The sequence below is a fragment of the Leptonychotes weddellii genome, chromosome 4 (assembly GCF_054177405.1).
Source record: "Leptonychotes weddellii isolate Sample4059 chromosome 4, ASM5417740v2, whole genome shotgun sequence".
NCBI classification, from domain to species: domain Eukaryota; kingdom Metazoa; phylum Chordata; class Mammalia; order Carnivora; family Phocidae; genus Leptonychotes; species Leptonychotes weddellii.
In genome coordinates, this window is record NC_138372.1 from 160,736,811 (window position 1) to 160,741,812 (window position 5,002).

At 44.1% G+C, this 5,002-nt stretch overlaps 1 pseudogene; it reads right to left on the bottom strand.

Annotated features, from left to right (window-relative positions):
- Positions 1-214: 214 nt before the first annotated feature.
- Positions 215-986, bottom strand: LOC102726656 (3-hydroxyacyl-CoA dehydrogenase type-2 pseudogene; annotated as a pseudogene).
- Positions 987-5,002: the final 4,016 nt, after the last annotated feature.

The following is a 5,002-nucleotide window of genomic DNA, read 5'->3' on the forward strand; positions in this document are numbered from 1 at the left end:
ATGGTTCTTTTCAACAGTGTATTTAGATCTTTGTTTCTTTTGTTTGTTTGTACCTTTTTTTTTTTTTTTTGTGAGAAATAGGGACTTTATTAGGCACAGAGTGTGACTGTTGGGCAGAATTACAAAATGGCTACTGGACTTCCTCCCAAGCTGCAGTGCAGTACTCCAGGGGAAGGAGGAGCAGAGGAACGTTTGTTTTCTCTGTCCTCCGCCTTCAAGGCTGCATGCAGATGGCCCCACCCAGCCTCATGACCTCTCCATTGATGAGTGGGTTCTCGATGAGGGCTTAAATCAGATGAGCATACTCAGCAGGGTCACCCAGGTGGCTGGGGAAGGACACCTGGCTGGCCAAGAAGTTGCACACTTTTCTGGGAGGCTGGTCAGCAGCAGGGTGCCAAATAGGCCTGGAGCAGTGGCCATCACTTGGAATCCCAGGGGAGCTCGATGCCGAGCAATGGGCAGTGTCATGCCCACTATGACCCCCTTGGAAGCAGAGTAAGCAGCTTGTCCAACCTGGCCCTCAAATGCAGCCAGTTCTGGCAGTGTTGATGATGACCCCACATTGGCCTCCCTGGTCTGGTTGATTCTGGCCCATCTCCCCAGCCACTAGGTGGATCACATTGAAGGCGCCTATGAGATTACATTGAGAACTTTGCTGGAAGTCCTTCAAGGTATGGACCTGATTCTTCTTGAAGTCGTATGTCTTAATGGCCACTGCAATGCCTGCACAGTTGACTGCCACATCCACGTGGCCAACTTTCCTTTTGCTAGAGTCAGGGCTGCTTGCACGGCCTTCTTGGAGATCACGTCAGCTGGGGCAAAGGCACAGTGCTTCCCTAACTTCTTGGCTTGGGCCTTCCCATCGGAGTTGGGCGGGCTCAAAAGCAAAGCAGTGGCCCCTCGCCCACCAGCTGCTCCACCATGGCCAGACCTGAACTGGAGGCTCCTCTGGTTATTAGAGCCACCAGGTCCTCATGTTCTGACATGCCACAGCCATCTTTAAATCTGTGCTTCTAGACATGGTTTTTTCTCCTCTTGCTTGTAATTCTGGCTCCAACCCTTATTGATGGGTGACTTCAGGCTGATCACTGACCTTGGTGGACCTCAATTTTCTCTTTTGGAGGAGCTTGTTTAAAATGGGAGTTCACATTCAGTTAAGGTGATCAGAGAGTAAGCTCAGAATGGGACTGTAAGGAAGGGTGTAATTGTATTGTTTCTTTTGTTGTCTGAAGAAAGAGGGCTTCTAGAACAGGCTTTGCGATCATGCCACTGAGACACCATTGACACCTCCAGTGTGCTGCTTTATAACCATGGGTATGACACCCACACCACCTCTGTGCATGCGTCACGACTGGGGTGGGGACTTGACCACAGCCCGATAGCACCACTGGACTCTGGTTTAGCATTCGGGATTCAGAAGTTGGGCAAGATGAGAAGTGGTTTTTCTGCTGGCTGCCGTTTTTGCTTTGTCTTCTCTCTTTAGCACATGACAGGATCTGGCAGAGGTAGTGGTCAGGGGAGTCTGAGGGGGGAAGTAACCTTTTCTCTCATTGGGGGAGATTTGTTCCATTGAAACATGAAGTGCAACTTCGCACGGCTGGGCCCTAGCTGGCCTGCAAAGGTCAGTGTGTTAGCAAACAAAAGTGTTCTTATGTTTTTGTCAATGAAAACTCAGTAAACCGCAGGAAGAGATGACAGTACCTTTCCCACTTCATTCACATGAATGATAATGAACTCCATTGTAGAGCAAGCCTTTGGGCATTATCTGATGCTATTTCTGCTGGCCAGAATTTGCACATCTCCCACATGACTCAGGGTCATGTAGTCTCTTTCCCACTGGGTGACTCTGACAGCTTTGCATTCTGCAGATTCTGAGCTCTGGCCTGGATATCCAGCCATTCAAAATGAGCATGGCCATGTGGGCCCCAAACCTTCCGATATGGGAAGTAGTTCCAGGGGGCATTTAGATTACAATGGGCTTTTCTTATGGGTTTAAAATATACAGTGACTTTTTGGCAAATGAAATACACACAACCCGCCCCCCCCCATTCCTCAGTGATTAGAATTTACAGTGAAACAGAATTTATAAAAATGATTCTGTAGGGTGAAGGAAAAGTGGTGATATTGAAGTACGTACCATGCTACAGACCCTATGCTAGATACTTCCCAAACACTCCTTACCAAATCCTCCAAGGTAGATGTTAGCATCCCTACTATATTGGTGGGGACACATAGGTTCAGAGAGGTTAAATTATTGGCCTGAGATTATCACAAGTGAAAAGAGTGGGTCAGGAAACTGGCAACCAACTGAATTAATCAGTTGCATGCCAGGTGCCAGTGCTAGGAATGTTGTAGACATTTCCTCACTGACTTCTCACAGTAACTTTATTATTATCCTTATAGATGAAAAAAAATCAGAGTTCCATGAGACATTGTCTCTTGTCACAGCCAGGATTGGAAACATGTTTTTGTTTTGTTTTGTTTTGTTTGTTTGTTTCTGCATATCACACTGCCATGTGACTGATTCCACTTTTAGGAGGCAGAGGCCGTTCATAAGCAAACAGGGTTATTTCAAGGATGTGATCAGAGGGGAAGCTGGCCCAGGCTGATTTAGCATAAGCTCTCCTAGCTATGTCAAAAACTGTGTTCAATCATTTCTTTGCTCCCTTAGCAAACTTTGAAGACCTACTGTGCACAAAGCATTGCAGAGGGCACTGATGTTCAAAACAATGATCTTAAAGCTTGTGTAACAAAAGATGATGGATGTATATTCACTATACTGAGGCAGTAAGCGAAGTAGTGCAGTTTTGAGAGCATTTCAGAAATAAGGACTTGTTGGTTAGTGGACATATAATTGACAATATCCTCCATACTCTCCAAGCATTTCAGTAATTTGTGTATAAATCTATGTCCTTGGAAAATGTTCTTTTCTTATCAATAATAGGTCAATTTCCAAATATAGGGTGTAGAACTTAAAAAGAGAAGCTACCATTTATCAGATACTAACTTGGAGTTAGGACCAAGCTTTATATATCAGCTCTAAGTTTTATAAGAATCCTGAATATAGGTATTATTTTCCACATTTTCTAAGACAAGAACCTGAAACAGAGAGATTAAGCAACTTGAAATATCAGATCTTCAGCCAGGAATAGACGGAGCCAAGACTGTAAATGCAGTTGTTTCGGAGGTTCTCTGCTTTCTACTTCCGTGGCCTGCTGATGTGCGCGCAAATGAAGCTTACTCCTCAGCTCAAATTTTGAAACTCCTCATTGGGCTTTGTTTTAAAACCAGTGAGGCATTTTGCAGTAGTCTCAAACATAATCCCTAGGATTTGGGGGACCTGGTTATTCACCTGGGGCCTGCTAACCCTTATCTTATTTAAAATTTTAGGTTGTGACCCCATTGAAGACTGCAACTGTACACCTTCCCTGTCTGTGCTTGTGTTTCCTCTGTAAGAGCCCAATGTCCCTAACACATCGTAGGCACTCAGGAAGTGTCTGTTGAATGTAATGTGACTTAGGCCTAATTGCTCTGTTTTTTTTTGTTTTGTGTTGTTTGTTTGTTTTTGGCTAAAAGAAGACTAAAAACAGACACCAAGAAGGGAGGAATATTTAAGACCACAAGATGTGGCCATTAACTGGAAGGAACCAGATACAGAAAAACATAAAAAGTAGATAGAAGATTTCAAAAGCATCAGGGTTGGGGCAAATAACCCTAGGCATGTCAACAGTCTTCTTCGTTAAATTCTGCCTCACCTTTTTCACTCACGGAAAAGGTGCCCATTGTTCAGGATACTGGGACAAATAGAGAAGATTGCTCACTGCAGTGTTAACCATCTCTGGGCTCTGGCCAGCTCAGCCCTGTCCAGCCTCCCCAGGTACCGAGGGGATTAAACTCGGGGCGTAGCGGTCTCGTGTGCCTGAGCCCAGTGGTTGGGGAGGTACCGTCTTAGCGCCACAAAACTGCAGTAAAGGGTGATGTCTTTGCTTTTGTAACCTACTGCCTGGTGCTCCGCCAGCCCACAGAAATGTTTGTCGAATCGGATGGAATGAGGACTTCGCATTTTCCAGAAAAGATAATAGTTAGCCTCCTCTGCTCTAGAAGGTAGGACCATGTGTATAATGCGTGTGGGACATGGTTTGAAATGAAAAAGAAACAGTGTGGTGGATTTATAAAGTTTCTTAACTAGTCGGTGGCAAAGCTGGGAGCAGGCACATTTTCTTCTTCTTCTTTTTTTTTTTTTTTCGGTTAAATGGTTACACTCCAGTCCTACTTGGGAGGTTTACATTGAGTGACCAAAGCTGCCAGATGTTTCCAGTAGATAGACCACTGTGAACAGTGTGCCATGGAGACACCGGGAGTTTATTTCGGTGTGTGCTAGAAGGTGGTGTGGAGGGAGCTAATGAGCAGTGCATGCTGCATGGTCTGGGTTCTGCTTTAGATTGGCGATGATACGGTGCTCTTTTGTGATTATTTGTGTTCTTTTTTTATCTAGAACTTTCAAATAGATATTTCCAGTGTCAGAATTAGAGAAGACTGTGTGCTTGTGTCTGTTTGGTTTCTTTTCTGGGGAGTAACTTGGAAACCATTGCAAGCTGATGATAGCAGCCGTTATTATTTGACTAGCCTGGCATGAATTTTTCCCAAAGATATGCAACACTGATCATCCGAAGACTACTTACTTACCAGAAAAAAAAAAGAAAAAAAAAAAAAAAGAATGGTCTTGAAGGGAAGGGAAGAGCTGAAGCAAGCCTGCAAGGGTTTTTTATGTCCTAAATTTTTTTCTGCAAGAGGTACCTTCTTGAAAGTGATACAGAAGGGCTGAGGTTCTATTTTTTTTCAATTTTTTTTTAAACTATGCTCTTGGGAAGTTGCAAAAGCTGAACAGAAAGTATGAAATCTGGAAGTTTAAAAAAAGGCACAAACCCTCCCCAAAGTGGCAAAAAAAAAAAAAAAAAGGCCAATACTGGAGAAACAGACATTTTGCTCACTTTTAATTGTC